Source organism: Strix aluco, chromosome 5, assembly GCF_031877795.1.
Source record: "Strix aluco isolate bStrAlu1 chromosome 5, bStrAlu1.hap1, whole genome shotgun sequence".
Taxonomy (NCBI): domain Eukaryota; kingdom Metazoa; phylum Chordata; class Aves; order Strigiformes; family Strigidae; genus Strix; species Strix aluco.
In genome coordinates this window covers 79,952,215-79,969,254 of record NC_133935.1, presented here as the reverse complement: position 1 = coordinate 79,969,254, position 17,040 = coordinate 79,952,215, and the positions used below count along the sequence as shown (strand labels likewise).

At 40.1% G+C, this 17,040-nt stretch overlaps 1 protein-coding gene across 3 annotated transcripts in view; it reads left to right on the top strand.

Moving 5' to 3' along the window:
* Window positions 1–15,878: 15,878 nt before the first annotated feature.
* SEMA3D (semaphorin 3D) overlaps window positions 15,879–17,040 on the top strand; it is a 142,670-nt gene continuing 141,508 nt past the window's right edge. The window contains exon 1 of one of the 3 annotated variants that reach the window (XM_074827932.1): window positions 15,879–15,942. The gene's annotated coding sequence lies outside the window, so the exon portion shown is untranslated. Of the gene's footprint in view, window positions 16,043–16,386; window positions 16,528–17,040 lie in introns of those variants that run through there. The other 2 variants (XM_074827931.1, XM_074827930.1) reach the window with 2 other exon arrangements.

Here is a 17,040-nt window from a genome sequence, read left to right as displayed (position 1 = left end):
AAATAATTGACCATTTGAGAGACAAGTGGAATGTAGTTTTCTGTACAATCTTGTTTGTGGTTTTGTTAGAATTAGCTATAAGGTTAATTAAATCATGGGGAGATGTATATTTAAGGCTCTTCTTAAAGAAAATCTATTATCTGTCTAAATCAAACTGAAAGGTTTCTTTTCAAAAGCTCCTTCAAACTGGAAACACGGAGAAAGTTTTTCTAATTTTTTTTTTTTTTCCAGAAAATAAAAAGTTCCCTGAAATCCTAAAACTACTCTTTGAAATTAGAAGGGGTAAAAGAGGCAGCCACCTCTCTCCCCTTCCTCAGCACTTCCCAGGTGCCAGAGTTATTTCCACCACCCTCAAACCCTCCCCAAACCCCTTCCCCTTCCTCACAGGAATGTTCCAATCCCAAACCTGTTACTTCCAGGGAGGGTCCTCCTTCCCCCTGCACCTTCCAGGTTCCTCACCATGAGGTGTAAACTGTCTCTCTGCAGGACTGGGGTGGCCCAGCCAGCGAGGTGGTCTGGCCCTGCTGCGCCCATCGGCTGAGCAGACAGGGTGCTCAGCAGTGAGCTGGCTGTTGCTTAGTAGGGAGCAGGGACGCTGAACAGGAAATTTTAATAATGAAATTTAGTGGACTAAACATGCTGTTTGATGAATCTGAGCTGTTAATAAACTGTGTGATGTGCAAAAGTGAACTGAATTACTTCTCTGGGTCCTTCGCTCTCCTATTTTCACATATACTCATCCAGGGACAACTCGGTCTCTGCTGTTACCAAGTGCAAACCTGATGATAAAAGAACTGAGCAGCATTGAGGATAGACTCCAGAGAAGTCAGGGACACCACAGACCTTGCTTGCTTTGAAAATGAAAAAAATGTACTTACCTACTTAACAAACAGAACAAGCAAAACCAATCCAAAAAATCACTTAGCTAAACATTGGACAGGACATTTCATTCTTTACCTTGGCAGAAGACAATGGTGGAGACGACTTGCATATGAAAGCTGTTCATCATATCTAGAAATGATTATAAAAATGTTGTCAGCACATTTTCATCTGAAAAGGCTGTTTAGCAACAGTGATATATTTAAATACAACATGTTACACTGTTTCCAACAGGAGATGCTTTGATCTAGAGAAACAAAAAGTGCATTTATCACTGCATTAAAAAATGTCCTTAGTAAACTGCTATGATTTTTCATCTTGCATGTTAGTTTTGGCATGGCATTTCACAGAATTTTGTAACTAGCACATATGTAATCACGTAAAAAGTAGTAATAAAAATGAAAAAAATCTGGAAAAAGTATGCAGGACCTTTCAAAGTTCTGTTCAGGTCCAGCAATGCCCTTAGTGCATATTTACACTTATAACTATACCTATATACAGGTAGATGTATAGCTATCCTCATATGGTGCACAAGTCTTCTACTACTGATTTTCCACCTCTTCCAGCTCTTTCTTGAAACTTAAAATCTTAAAATGAATTTATCTTCTGACAGGTTTAGGTCCTAATAACAAACTTCCTGAAGAGGTTTATTCCACAGGGCATCAACTCCTGTATTTATAGTGATTTAAACTATGTCTTTGATAAATTTGTATATACAAAACTTCCTGCCTCCACTTGCTCAATTTCCTAAAGTTTGAATAGCTTGCTTTGTCTTTTACCCCATCATTTTCCTACAGTTTACTTAAATTTAGTTGATATACTCAATAACTTATGCCCCAGAGTAAAACCCCTTCAAAGATTTCTTTTCATATGGAGGAATGTCTTTTATGTGCATAAATTGAAGATATTCAAGAATTATCTTTCTTAAAGGCTTACATTGAGAAATATAGTCTTTTCTTTTTCCTTTTTAAGGTAAAAAATAAATTTATCTCTTATTAGCAGTGAGCCAAAAACTTGACCTGTTCTCATTGTGCTCACACATAATGAATTTTTAAGGTTTTCAATAATAATCTTAATGAACAAGTCAGGGAATTAGTTGGCTGTATAAGTGACTGCGATCAGGTCACTTAAAGGGTAAGACAATCTTAAAATTAGTGAGGCACTGGGGAAGGCTATTTAGAACATTTCAAAATGTATATGTTGGGATATTCAAGAAACCTTTTTAACTCCATCTTTTGCTATAAAGAGAAGGTCTCCCACTGGCTGAAAAATGACAAACCATCCATATATAATTTAATTTGTTTTGTATAATTTTACACATTATTTTATTTGGAATAAAAGACACAAGTTTGCAGTGCTTCTCAGCAAGTCTTTATTTTATTTGAATTTCTGCATTTTGGTAGTGCACAGCAGGATAAATATATGCAGAGTTTCTTTCACTTTTTAAATAATGGAGACTGACAGTGGACTGGAAAAATATATATCTATGAATAGTGCTTGGTGCAATTCCTTTAGTCAAGCAGATCAGTGGTGTAGCAGAGTGGCAGCTGATAACACCTGGTTGTGATGACAGTAATATGCACACTGTCTAAGTCTCTTTCCCTCTTGTGCTTGCTGAGTCCACGAATGACAACCTACTGCTGCTACCCATGACTGGAACTAAACTGTGGGTTCAGCCAGTGGAGACCTCATTTAAAAGTAATTTTTCAGATTCTCACAGCTTTTTTTTTTTTTTTTTTTTCATGATCAAAACAAAATGAGAATCCTCAGGCTACATTCAATTTAATTTTTTTTCTGGTTTTAATTTTCATATATGCTATGTTATTATTGATCAGGACAGAGGGTTAAGTGTCATAAAGTATTTACATGAGAAAACTTTTCTGTGTTACTTAGAGTTTTATACTCATTAGTGGTATCTTTTTACGTTCCAATGGTCTACAGCAGAAATTCTGAGTCTTGTACACATGTGAGTGCGTGAACATAGAAAAATAAAATGACAAAAGGCAAAACTGAGATGACAGCGTGGGTTTATCTGACAAACAGAAGCAAAATAAAGCAAAAATAGGATCAAACTGGTATGGAACAAAAACCCATTATGGCCATGAACACTTAAGGAATGCTTTTATATGAACAAGAAATAGATTGTAAACACAGCTGATGTTTCACAATTGATTCTCTCTGCTCACAGCTTGAAGAGGATCTGTGTAAAATGAAGATGGTTCAAATCCCAATTCATTAATGAGGATGAAAAGCCAAAGGCTAAAATCATCCCAAGGAAGTTAAAATTTATAAAGGTAAAAATGCTTCAGAAGTTCATGTTTTTGTTTGTTCTGAAAAATAACAAAACAAGCCCCATCAGAACCCCTCTGCCTGCAAAATGGTGACACTTCTAAGGTGTTTTACAGCTTTCACTTCACATGTGAAGTAGGGTCTGCCTACAGCTAACACAAATTAACCATTCTGTAGTGAAACTGATCTCTCTTAAGTTATGTCTACTAACATAGAAGACTAACATGTTTAATAGACTTCAGGTCTAACCCACTCTTGCAATGGAAAATGAGTAATTTTTTTTTTTTTTTTTAATAAATCATTTCACCACTTGGTTTTTTTGAGAAAACACAGTGTATTACTTGGCGTAAGTGGTAGGATATTGTGCAATACACAACAGAGTTTATACTTTCAGTCCATTGCAATGTTTCAGCATAGCTTCACCGAGGTCAGTGCTGCTGCAACGAATTACATCAGCCAAGGATCTGCTATTGAACTGAGCTGCACATTTAGTGTGTAACATACACAGACAAAAGAAATGCCCTATCCATAATGAAAAGTAAGAACAAAGGCTTGAGTCCCTCATCAAAAAAACTCCTGCAGCCAAGAAATTTTACAGTTATTGTTGATTTCAATGACTTGTGATTCACTCTTCACTAAGACATACTAGGTATTTGGACTTGGATATTTTGCTTCTATATACCAGATACGGAAAATAACATAACTTAAGGGTCACGGAAGGGGCAAAGTAACATAATGAAACACAGAAATAGAGAAATCAGCAGAGCTACCTGTGAGACCAAAAATAAAACAAAAAGCCTCCCAGAAGTCTATTGTTTATGCCAGCAGAAAGGTTTGACATGAAAAAAAAAAGAAAAATTACAAATATTTTCCTTCTATTTTTTAAATAAAAGTGTGTTTGCTTTAACCAAATCTAAGAATCTAAAGCACCTAAGTAAAATCCCTCCTTCTCGTTCCAGTAATGTAAAAGCCCCACAACTGTTCAAAGCAATAGTGAAACTTTTCCTCATCCTGGCTCCAGCAGATGCCTCTTTTTTAAAGTTTCAAAGGAAGATTCAAGAATTCCTCTAAAGGACACATGCAAAATAATCTGCTAGAAGGGAAGCTCTGCTTAGAAAAATATATGTCTTTCCTGAATGGTGCCCTTACTGAGAAATGGTAGAACTGAACCTTAAGTCTACTTTCACACATCATCTCTCAAAACATATATCAGACCATGAATGAAAAATGTTAGTGCCATTGTGGGGTATCAGTTAAGAAAAACATGTGAAGTTTTTATACTACAGTTTCCTTCACAAATTGGTGAGTTTATGTCTACTATAAGATTATCTCTTCTTTGGAGAACATATGTAATATGACAGTTGTAAATTCTATCACATTTTTCTTCTTGAGTGTTCATGGACAGGATGCTGCACTTTAAAGAAATACAGGGAGACTAAAAATTTGAGGTCAACAGGTCTGGTTGGCTATAACTGAGTGGATTTTCTATATTTAAGTAAGCGGCTGATCCTGAGAGAATAATCATCTGCTGTTTCCACTAACATGAAGATGTGACTACTCAAGGCTTTTACAGTCATTCCTTAGAAGTTTAGATTAGCAGCTGAAGAATCCATCCTGTGTCTCATGGGACCTCAGATTCAGCCCACTACAAGTCTATATCTCCTGTGTTTTGCAGGGGAGTGGTGAAATTTGGCTGGTTCTGGGCATTTTCCCTGGAGGTTTCTACCTTGCTTTAATTACTTTTCAGACTTCTAACCTGCCCATGTTCCCCTTCGGACTGGACAAGAGTAATAGTGACATTCTGGGGCTATGGTGCTTCCTGCTTAAAAAAAATCCTGAGGACACTTATCCTTCTGCTGTGGCAGTATCTATGGTGAACGAGTACTCTGCAGAGGTCTTGAACAAGGCAAATTTCTGCAGCAGCCTTGAGAGGGGGCTCATAGTGCAGTGACAGTGACTGCAGGGCAGAAATTCCCACCCTCATCTCTGTCCAGCTGCATGGTACACATGTTCCTTCCCACTACCATGCCTTTCAGTTAGTCCTTCTAGATTTGGCTTTGGTGTTAGGGCATCCCCAGCTTGCCTCCTTTTTGCAACGGGGAGCTCTTCCACACATCCTTTTTCCTCACCTTCAGTACTATTTGTCACTAGTTGCAGCCCCTGGTTTGAGGTAGTTCATTAAGAAATGAAATTAAGAAAACATGTTCTAGACTGAAAAACTACAGAGTGCTAAAGATTGAACCTCTGTAATTGTTCTGTTTTTCTGGTGTTTCTTGTGAGTTAGGATGAAAATCTGTCTCTCTTGATTGCCTCTAGACAAGAGTAAAATACAAAACTCTGTTCCCATTGGGATCTTCCTTGGTTGTTTTTGTGTGTGTTTCTTTTTGCATTGAAAAGTGATTATAACGACTTTTTGTGTAGGGCTTGCAAAACCTCTCATTGTTCTATCCCAGAAATAAGCCTGACGTGCATGAGCTGCTTCTCTTGATGCACAGGACTCGATTCCGATGGCCCCATATGAAAGGAGTGGAACTAATGAGCATTGTCCATTACAAAAATACCAGTTTGATGCATGGTTTGTATTTTGCCTTGTCAGTGGTGTGGTATCACAAAACCAGGCTCAGATTTTTTCAGTGAACTCCAGGCTAACTGTTTTGGAAAAGGAAGAATGTATGTCTGTACAGGCATCCAAAGATATTCCATGAAGCCATGAGCACAGAGCCCATTTCTGCCGCAAGCACCACAAAACCCCAGAGTAAGTTGCTTCAGATCAGTCCAAAAACCACATAGATCCTTGCCAAGTCTGTTTTCTTTTATAGTTTAATTCTAGATTCAATAAACACAAAGAAAAGGCCATCAAACGAACAGAGGCTATGTAATTTACAATTAGAACGTGTAACTGGTATTTCATAAAAATATGGATACAGTTAGGTCTCAGGGCTGAATTGAAAGAACCACAAGTTTTGACAACTTGCACCTGCAATATAAATTTCCTGGATTTTTAGAAAAGTAAAATACTACATTACATGTACACAAAGTGTATATTCCTTAGCTATGTTCCTCTTTTGAAACCTAGCTCCTGAACAATGTTGCCAAAAGAAACAGCTTTTGTACTTTCAGACAGCCAACATCTTATAAAACCAGGCAGATGAATGATGTTATGTGTAAGGGATGAATAAAAATATCAAAGATCTGAAGTTCCAAACAGGCTCTGCAGGCCAAGAAAACTGTATTAAAATTCACCCCATAGAAAATAAAAGCAAATAACATTGGGACCAACCTGAGCATTTAGTCCTGCTCCAGAAACTAAAGGCGCTTGCGTGTTCCTGAGGCAGAATAATCCCTCCTTTTGCAGTCAAATTTCCTAAGATTTTGAAGCATGTTGTTACACTGGGTTTGTTCATTGACAATAAAGGTATGAGCCTATGGTTTATGAAAGTTTTATGTTGAATGGGTATCTTTATTGTTATTTGAGAGTGATAGTATTCAGAGCCGTGCTCTTGAATTCTGGCTTTTGAATTTGGGAGGAGCCTTTTACCATCTATGGCAGAAGACTGGGATTTCATTCAGATTAAAGCCAGAAGAAAGATTTTGATAACTCAGACTGACAGCTTTCATACTTTAAAGTATAGAAATGCATGCAAAAAAAAATTCTGCTTGAGCTGCACCTAATAATTCAACTGCATGAATATAATTCCTTAGTGATCTCTAGAGTTACATCAGTGTACAACTTAAAAAAAAATATTCCCTAATTTATGTAAATGAAAGAATTGAACCCAACATTAATCAGCAAAGGCACACACTGTTTTTAAACTTTCTCATGCCAGTAAAATATGCAGGTGAAAATTTCCTCTCTGTTCTTCAAAGCAGCTGCCAGTTCAACCTGCTTTCACTTATATGTATGTAAAACATAAATAATGATACAAAACTAAAGACTTTGGAAAGAGTTAGATCTATTTATCAGATGTTACCCAAATGAACAGGAAAATTCATTCTTTTCCTAGGCTACACCTGATTTTAATCAGAAACTAGAAACTGACCATCAACAATGATAAGAAGAATAGCAGTATTCATAAAAAGTTCACCTGCCGTTATTGGTGAGAGTCATCTCACCTGGTTTTGCATATCTGAAGGTTAAAGTTCTGACAATGAACTAGTCCCCATACGTTGTCTTTGTGGGGCTCCTCCAAAGAAGAAGTCATCTGATCTCTATAGAAAAGGATCACATGTTTTTTGAGGTGCCTATTTCCCTTCTTGGACTAATTGGTAGTCTCAGGTGACTAGATCATAATTAATGCCTTCCTTTTGGCTCATACTTGCATGGTTGAGCTTTCTGTATGACCAAGGAGTAACCTAAATAGAGGAAGAAGAAAAGAGGTCACAAACTAATAATAGGAAGTGAGGAAACAAAAGTGTACTTTCACCAGAATTTTTAAAAAATGTTTTATTTAAGGAGAGTATTCCACCTTTATTTTATTTTTTTTGTCTTCTCTAGAAAAAGGTAATACAGAGTGATTCTGGTCATAGTCCTTACTGTTACAATATACATCTTGGAAAAATGTAGGAAGATGGATCAGTCTCTGTCCCTCAGTCATATAAGTTACAGCTTTGATATATATTTGAGCTCTTCATGACCTTGCAGATGCTTCTATTGTGAACAATCACTTGTTTTCCTCATTCTTTTTAATTTGTATTTTATTATTTTCTATTGAAGACCAGATTTTTAATCATGCTTTCTTTATTCTCTTTCTCCACAAATAGCTTTACAAATAGCACAGTGTGATTCTTTGATCCCTTTTGACATCCAAATATAGAATAGATGTAAATACTCCCAGGTAAACTCAGAAGTTATCAGGTATTTTTAGTACTGCTTAGACATAACCTGGAGTTCCCTTACATACATCTGGATCTCCTCTGTTTTTTGGTTTTGCCGGCAATACGTTAATGTCAGGTAAATGGTCTACAGGGTCTGATGTATTCAGGGACCTTAACATGCCAAAATAATTTGCTGTTGTACCTTTGCCTTCCAAAAATCAGGATGATGAAACACAATGCTACAGTGGGGTTTGCTCTAACAGTACCTTAAAAATCAGTCATCTTGATAATGATCATGATTATTAGCCATTGGAACAATTTCTCCAGGGATTTCTCTTCCTTCTAGTTACTTAGCTCAGGATGGCATTTTTTCTTATGTATCTGTTCTAGCTCAGCCTGAGGTTGAAGGTTGAGCTCAGAGATCATCCACTGAAATTCCTGAGACAGGTCAGAGACAAGTGATCAAATCGTAGTTTTGGCCTTAAAGTCTTCCTCTATATAAACTAAGTCTTCTCATCTGACTGACACTAATGTGTAGCTGTTAAGTAGCTTAGACTGCAGTAATTAATAAATAATAATAAATTATAGAAATATGTCTATTGGTAACAGCTTAATTTCAATTTCTTTTTTTCTGCTGCAAATATAATCAATATTTAACTATGGAAAAATTAAACTAGTATTTTTTTCTATGCCGAACAAAGCTGTTGAAAAGTACCTGATTTTAAAAATTGCTGTCTTTCTTTTTAATTTAAAGCACTGTTTTCCTTTTATGTTACTTATTTTTCTTTGTGAACTGAAAGCACCTGGAACTATGCATAGACTTCATTGATACAGCAACTTTCCATAGATAAATACACTTGGTGTGCAAATCTGTTTTCAAAAGCATTCACCCACTGCAGCTTCTTTTCTACAGCCTCAGGTTCTTCTCTCATTGCGATCAATGACAAAAGCCCTCATTTACCAAAAGAAGAAAGTTTGAAATAGAAAATGCTAAATGCTAGCTAACCAAAGGGATCTATGCACTGCATTTCACTTCATATCAGCAGTTTGCTAGGACAGAAGATATCTACCCAAACCACAGTATCAAATGCTGACTCTTGAATGCACTGGAATCCTTCACATTTGAGTTCAAGTTACAGTCTTCTCAGCTGATAGAGCCACTGAATATTTAAGCATTTTATATAGATGCACATGGTTTCAATGATGCTAAACTTATTCGTTTGTTTTCCTTTTTTTGTTTTTTTAATTTTTTAAGCCACGACCCTGAAGACTAAATGGCAGCCAGGCACAGCCAATTCTAGAAATGTTGCTGATGTAAACTGAATTAAATCTAGTATAAAACCAAATAAATGATTTATACTGAAAGGAGAAATAAATAAAATTAATTAAAAATCTGGTTTTATAGTTTGAATAAAATATCTTTCTGTCAGACCCTGAAGGTAATTTTGTTCAACAAGGAACACCAACACGTGGTCACTCTGTTTCCAGGTTATAATGCTGAGATGAATAGCACCTTTCATAACAGAGTCCTCAATAACCTCTGGACTTGATCCTGAAAACACTTTGTATGTAATTATGTTGGCTTCAGCTGTATTACTTCAGGGTGGGTTTCACTCACTTAACATTAGACATTTAGAAGTAGACATGTAGGCTCCCTCTGCAGTCAAAGGAGAGATATAGAAAGCACTAAGGAAGAAGTTCTGTTCCTTGTCTGAAGTTTTTGTTGTTTGTTTGTTTGGTTTTTTTTTAAAATGATGGGATGCATCACCACAGAGAGATTGACATCAATCTCTACTGACTGTAAAAGGACCCTCTATGATTAGAAACCTAGGTTTTCGGAAATAAGTTTATTTACAAATTTGAGTGCATATAAGTTTGATGAGCAAAGCCTGGGATCTGTACACCAGTCAGCTGAGCTACTTGTGGTCAGAACCAATCAGTGCAATATTCATAGAATCATAGACTCACAGAATGGTTTAGGTTGGAAGGGACCTTAGAGATCATCTAGTTCCAACCCCCCTGCCATGGGCAGGGACACTTCCACTAGACCAGGTTGCTTAAAGCCCCGTCCAACCTGGCCTTGAACCCTTCCAGGGACAGGGCAGCCACAGCTTCTCTGGACAACCTGTTCCAGTGTCTCACCACCCTCACAGTAACTGCTTCCTTGTATCTAATGTAAATCTACCCGCTTTCAGTTTAAAATCATTACCCCTCATCCTATCACTACACTCCCTGGTAAAAAGTCCCTCCTCATCTTTCCTCTAGGCCCCCTTTAAGTGCTGGAAGGCCACTATAAGGTCTTTCTGGAGCCTTCATCACTTCATTTAGTGTAAAACATAAAAATAATGACTGATGCCTCCTTTGGCTAGAAAGTTGGTAGTCTAAAGGCCATAAAGATGCTGTAGTACAATCAAACCTGGATGCAGTTATGATGTAAATGGGAGTAGCATGCAAGAAAAGGACTCACTTCATCATAGGGACCAGAACCATGGTAATGGGGTGACGGGGCTACAGCTCCCACAGAAACAAGTTCATCTGCTATAAATCTACACCTGACCATGTGGGCAATAGTGAGTTGTGTTCCTGTAAGAAAGGACCATTTAATTGTGAAGTAAAAAGGACAAGAAAATAGTACCGGTGTTTTCCCAACTCCCCACAAAATAAATTTCTAATTGAAAATGTAGCTCACTGTGGATTGTAGATACTTAAAATATGATGATGCATGCTGCAGAGATTTTGTTAAGCTTTTGGGATTTCGCTTCCATTCACTGGGACTTAGATGCCTCACTAACCTGTTTTCTCTGTACGAGAATCCTAGACTTAAACCTTTGATGTTCCCTCCAGAGCTCCCCAAATCCACAACTTCCATGAATATATGCCTGTCTGCATTAGAAATGATGGGGCGATCTTCAAGTTAAGAGTCCATTTCCTTCAAATCTGTTGCACAGGTACAACATGAAAAGATTTAAACAGAATACTAACACAGAACAGCGGGAGCGTGTGAACAAACGCACTATACCAAGTCACTGCTTTCAACCTTCTGACAGTGCTGATAACTCCCATCTTCCAAATTAATTTTGTACTGACTTAGCCAGTAGTATATTATCTTAAGCTACTAACAACAATCTGGTCTTACCAATGAAGCTATAAAAAAAATAATGTTTACTGTTTAAGGGAGACAATCTTTTAATACAATCAAAATAGCTATTTGTTGAGGACAGTGAACATGAGCCCACATAATGTATGCTGTAAATCATTAAGGCATGTGGTTCCATTTAACACTATTTTGCTTGCAAAATGATCACCTAGAGTTAAGGTTTGACCTAAATTGAGTAGGAAACAAAAATATCCAAGCATAAATAATAAATAGGGTGTGTTTTGGACAAAGCTATCTTTTAGAGCCAGAAAGAACATTTCTATCTATAGAACCATTGCTTGGATGTTTGTCTTCTGTTAACCACAAGTACATATTTTCACTAAAAAAGTGACTTTCAGGCATTCACAAAGATTTGTTCATGCTAAGGATAAACAGAACTAGATATCCTGTGTTCTGAGATAAGAAAATACATGGAACCATTTCTTGTAATAGCAGTCATGTTTTATTAAAATGAGGGGGTGTTTTATTATTGCTACAGCCACTGCTGAGGGGAACAGGAGTTCCCTGGACACAGCTCAGAGCTGATTTTATTCCTACCCTCCCCTGCTTGGTGCTGAAGCCAGTAAATCAATACAGCAGACATGCAGAGAGAGTAGGACAATACCTTAAACCAATTAGTTCAACCACTGTTTTCATTGGAAATAGAGACAGGAGGTAGAAATGTCCTTCCTTAGAAATAAAGAAGTTTAATTTTTATAAAGCAGGAAAATGAGCTTTAGTTACTTTTCATGGAAATTAACTTCTTCTCTGACTCATAAAATACATAGAAGTGTGGGCTCTCAGATGTTGCTTTCCTCTACTATCCAGGACATAGGTGGAAATAAAACAAACCTTTTCCTTGTCATGCTATTAATTTTGTAGACACTGAATTCATATCCCAACCGTGATCTGTAAACAAAATTTTCATTCTTCTCACCATATTTGGGCCAGATCCTACATGCACTGTGCACCAAAGCTTGAACTAAAGTCAGTGGAATTGCAGGTTCTTCATGAGACAGTGGAAATCTTGAGAAGACGGGGACTAAATAGTGACAAGAAGGTACCTGGGATGTGACATTTCTTAATCTGTACCTAAGCCTGTAACATGTTGAATGAAGTTAAACATGCGAAGTCCAATGGAGTTTGAATGTGTTCAGTAATTCAGGATCAGACCCTTTATGACTGTTTTGATAATTAGCCAGGAGTTTGGCTGCAAGATATTCTACTTTTACTTAATACTTTTAAGGAAGGTTTTGTCCCCTTTTAGTATCTTAGACATTTCTCTGCACCTTTCAAAAACATTTCCCAAGTTTCCCTTTGTTTCTTTTTTTCTTTTTTAACATCAACTCTGTGGAGATGGATTATTCTCTCTTACATTTTATAGAAATGAATGAATTGAAATCCACTCTTTATTTGGGAGCTGTAGGACCTAGAAATGCCTCCCTTCATGCACTCGAACCCCCAGTAGGATTTCTCCTGATGCAATCTACAGTGCATGCTGAGCTGCTTTGCAAACTGTTAGACTGAAGGAGCCTTGACCTCCTCTCTCTGCTCTGGCTGCTTTTTGTTTTCAGTGCTTTAGATCAGGTAAAACTTGGGATGGATGATCAGGTAAAAAATAAAATCAAAGGTCTTACAGAAACCCTTGTCAGTAAGGGTTTGCAGGCTCAGTCACTGTTTGCAACTTTGCATTCCTCAAGCACAGTGTGTGGTGGGAATAAGGTTGCAATACAGATGACTGGTTCTCTGTGATGACCTGCATATATTTAGCCTAAAAGAAAAAACAATGCAAAAAGCTATTTAAGAAGAAATAACCTTATGAATTAATCAGATTACAACTGCAATGTCAAGGTTCTGTCCAAGCTATATTATAAAGAAAAGAAAGGAGCAGATCCTGACCCTGGCTTTATGGCTTGTTGGGGTGGGAGAAGACATAAAATCAGTATGTGCTACTGCACAGGTGCTGCGCTATGATTACCAACACTGGAGTAAAACAAATTGGTGGGAGAGGGATTGAGCAGAATCCCTTGTCTTGCTCTGGAGCCCCCCAAAGGTCAGCCTAGCTGAATCAGCACAGGGCAATGGGAAGTTGCAGGAAGAGCACAGAAAAAGAGCCTTTACCTCCTGATAGACTGCAAGATGGCAGTCCAACACCTTACTAATATACTCTTCTGTTTCTTACTCATCTTTAAAACACCTGACTTCTGGTAACTCTCTGTTCTCGCCTCTATACAGTCCCCCATCAACCAGTACAGGTCCTGTTATTGTCAATGGAAATACACCTGCTGTCTTCAGAGATTATTGATCCAGATTCTTGGACAGTGTTGGAGTCTGAATTTGACTGGATTGCAAGTGTGGGACCCAGCCTGCCAATATGCTTGCACAGAAACTGTGGGAGCTTAGTGACCCAAGCCTCCATAGGGAGGCACATTTTGTGGCTGAGTCACAAATACAGGCACTTGAAGTTGACTGCATGAGGTGATTTCTGTCCCCAGCTGATTGGTGTGTCATTCTCCCCCACCCCCTTCTTCCAAAGGCTTCCCCACTTGTGGATGAGGAGCTCCACTGCACGTGCAACAGCTCCTTCACTGCTCCAGTTTGCAACCCAGCAGATGAAAGTAAATCAGTTCTGGGTTTCAGTGGCTTAGTTTAACACACCGGGTACAGAAGTTGCTCCATGTTTGACACTTTCATGTCTCCTGGGAGTGGAGGCAGGAATGGGTGGCTTATAATGATCACCATCATTATAAGCATCATAAGCACCATCATTATGATCATCATATCTTCAAAATATTAAAAGGAACCTTTCTCTTCCTATTAAAACTTCAGAAAATTTTTGTAAATATGGCAGAAATTCCTATAACTTTTGGGTCATTTTGACCCCCCTGTAAGGGGCAAAGTCCTGACCAAAAGGTCACTCAATGAGGTAGCATTAATGCAGAAACTGAGAAAAGTAAAATTATTTCTAATGTCTCCCAGTAAAGCTGTACTTATCTACTATGGGATTTTCTGAAAGGTGGTTTAAAATACAATGCCAAGGAATGCATCAACTGATCACTTAAAATGATGCTATGCATATGGTGAACGTCTCCTTAGCCTGTGTCCATGCTATGACATTGTGTAGCCTTGTTTTACAGCCTTAGTAACAGGGAATAAAAAGGCATATTCATTCTGTGTTGTCTGCACAGAAATTTTATGAACCTCCCTAGTTTTCATTCAGCAACCACAAGAGGGCATCTTTTTTCTTGGTTTCTTCCACTTCAATAAATGAAGCGCTTTAGTTATTTCACAAATTCGATTTTATAATTCTAGATAGATGAATCTTCAGCTATGTATTCCCCCAAAAATGTGTGTTCTCATGATTTGCAAGAAGAAAAAGTAGCTACTAAAATAAAACCATTTCCAAAACGATTTCTTTTACATTTCACAGAGATTGCAGACTGGTTCCACAGATGAGAAAAGGGAACATTCATACTGATTTCTTATTCACAGGAGTCTGAAACATCTCCAGTACATGAAGCAAGCAGTACTTTACAGCATGTTTTCTTCTAGCAGGATTCATGTTTTCAGAGTACCTCAAAGCCCAATTCTATAGTTCTAATGAATGCTTAAAAAATCAGCAGGGATTTCTCTTCCATCAACCTGCTCCTCTTTGTTGAGTTTCTTCTGGTGCAGAAGGTGGCCACCAGCAGAGTGCCTGTGATGTTCACTGAGTATCTGGGAGCAAGGTAAGTTGTGAGAATCATCTACATGAATTTAAAACACAAACTGGGCTCTAATCTGCATCATACTGATCAGAATGATATTTTTATTAAACATTGCCATCCAGGGATTAAAGCAATAGAAAGTGTTTTTGATGATAATGAAATGGATGTGGAAAATCAGGTATAAAAATCCACTTTTGAAGGCCTTAAACAGCAGACGTCAATGGCAACTATGAAACAACCTATCTTCAAATTCCTCCGTTTATTTTGTGGGAATATAAGGCACATGTAGACAAGTAGAGCCTGTGCATCTGTGTGTGCAGAGTTTATAAAAACAACGTCAGCTTGGTGCTGTAGTAACAAACAGTTTTAAAAACCTAGATAAAAAAAGTGCAAAGCTGGCTTTTGATGAAATTAAAGGAACCCCGTATTTAGATCCTGTCCTGTATGCCCAGACCACCCATCTGACTTCTACATGAATGGTAGGTGAGGATGAAGCTCTGCTGAGCTGGGTAACATGGTGGAAACTCCAATATATTTCTCTGGACTTCTTTGGTTCTGCTGTTATTTCATGGGAGCAACAGTCGGGGTCTGTTCTGCAAGCAAGTCGCCAGCTGAAGACTTTCAATCTGAGCTCTTCACTAAAGGAAACAGTTTTTCAAAGAAGCCCAGTGTGTCTTGTCTGGAAGTGTCTGATATTATCTGTGCCATGTGTTCAATGGCTCTCAGCCTGTGGGCAGAAAGGCTCTTCCTCGGGCAGCCACAGAAGGAAATATGTTGGAGAGAAGGGTTTGGTGTGGGAGTGGGTTGGTCCAGGAGAGAAATTCTCTCTTAGGAAGTGGTCTGCAGCATGTGAAAGCTGGAGAACCACCAATGTAGCACATTCCACGGGCAAAACAAATAAATGCAAAGGCAGATGTATCCTTGGCAGCTAGAATTTTGCACGTGGGCTACTCTTAAACGTGCACCCACCCCTCGCTCGGGGCCACTGCCCAGCTGTCTTCTCCTTATCAGTAAGTGTGGCGAACTGGCTTTTTTTTTTTTTTTTCTTTTTCACTCCCAGTCTACCAGCCAGTGACCTGCAGTTCAGCCCCAGGGGGAAAGTGTCCCGGGAACGATGTGAGTGTACCTGAGGCTGCTTTAGACATTCGGATCTGGATCAGCACCTGTGCAGGGTGATCACAATATTAGGTTGGGATGCCCCTGCTCGATCTCACAGGTGTGTGATCCGGCAGCGCAGGGGGGGTCTGTGGTCCAGTGGAAAGTACACGAGAGCACGGGGTCAGCAGGGTGGGCATATCGCTGCCACGGTCCGGGCGTCTGCTTGTGTGTTTGGGTGTGCACTCACGACTTTTCACGGAGCAAATGTTTGTGGTGGCCGGGGCTGTGACCTGCGCCGGGAGGCAACAGCAGTGGGTGTGTGTCTGAGCTGGCTGACACACACGCACACGCACACGCAGCAGCCCATTTGCTGGAGGGGTGTGCATGTGCGTGCGAGGGAGTGGAAAGGGGTGGCGGGGATGGAGGAAGGGAAGCCAAGGGAAAGTCTGACACTCCGCGCAGAAGGAGCGAGACCCTCCGCCGCCGCCGCCGCCGCCGGGGAGGAGCCCGCCTCGCTCGCAACGCCTCCAAAAACCCGGCCACCGGCCCCGGCCCCGCACCGGCCTCACCCCGCACCTCGCCGCCGCTCCGGCTCCCCGGCAGGTACCAGCCAGTCCCCGCGGGGCCCCCGCGACTTTGCGCCGCTCCGCTGGGCGCTGGCGCACTTTTCCGCCGCTGCGGAGAAGGGGTGGAGGGGGGGTGTGTGTGGAAAAGTGCACGGGGTCCCCCCTGCTTGTCCCCGACCGTCCGCTCGCCTCTGCCCCGGGAGCCGCCGGCACTGCCGCGGGGCGGGGGCCGGCACCTGGCAGCGGTCCCCGGGCCACCTGCCTTGCTGTCACCGGGGTGCTGGGGTGCGCTGGCTCGGGAAAACCCCTCGGCTCTGCCCTGGGAGCGCAGCAGAGGTGGGTTTGGGGGGTCAGGGGCGAGGAGGCGACAGTTGTGGGGAGCAGGGGTTAAAGGCTGGGGAGGTGGGACCGGTGCGGGCAGACGGAGAGGTGATTCCTCTGCCAGCCCCGGCACCCCTGCGCCTGCTGCTGCTTCGCGTAGGTGTCTCGGGGCGATGGGAAGGGGCAGCGTGGGCACAGTCAGCCCCTGGTCATCAGCAAAACTGTTGCG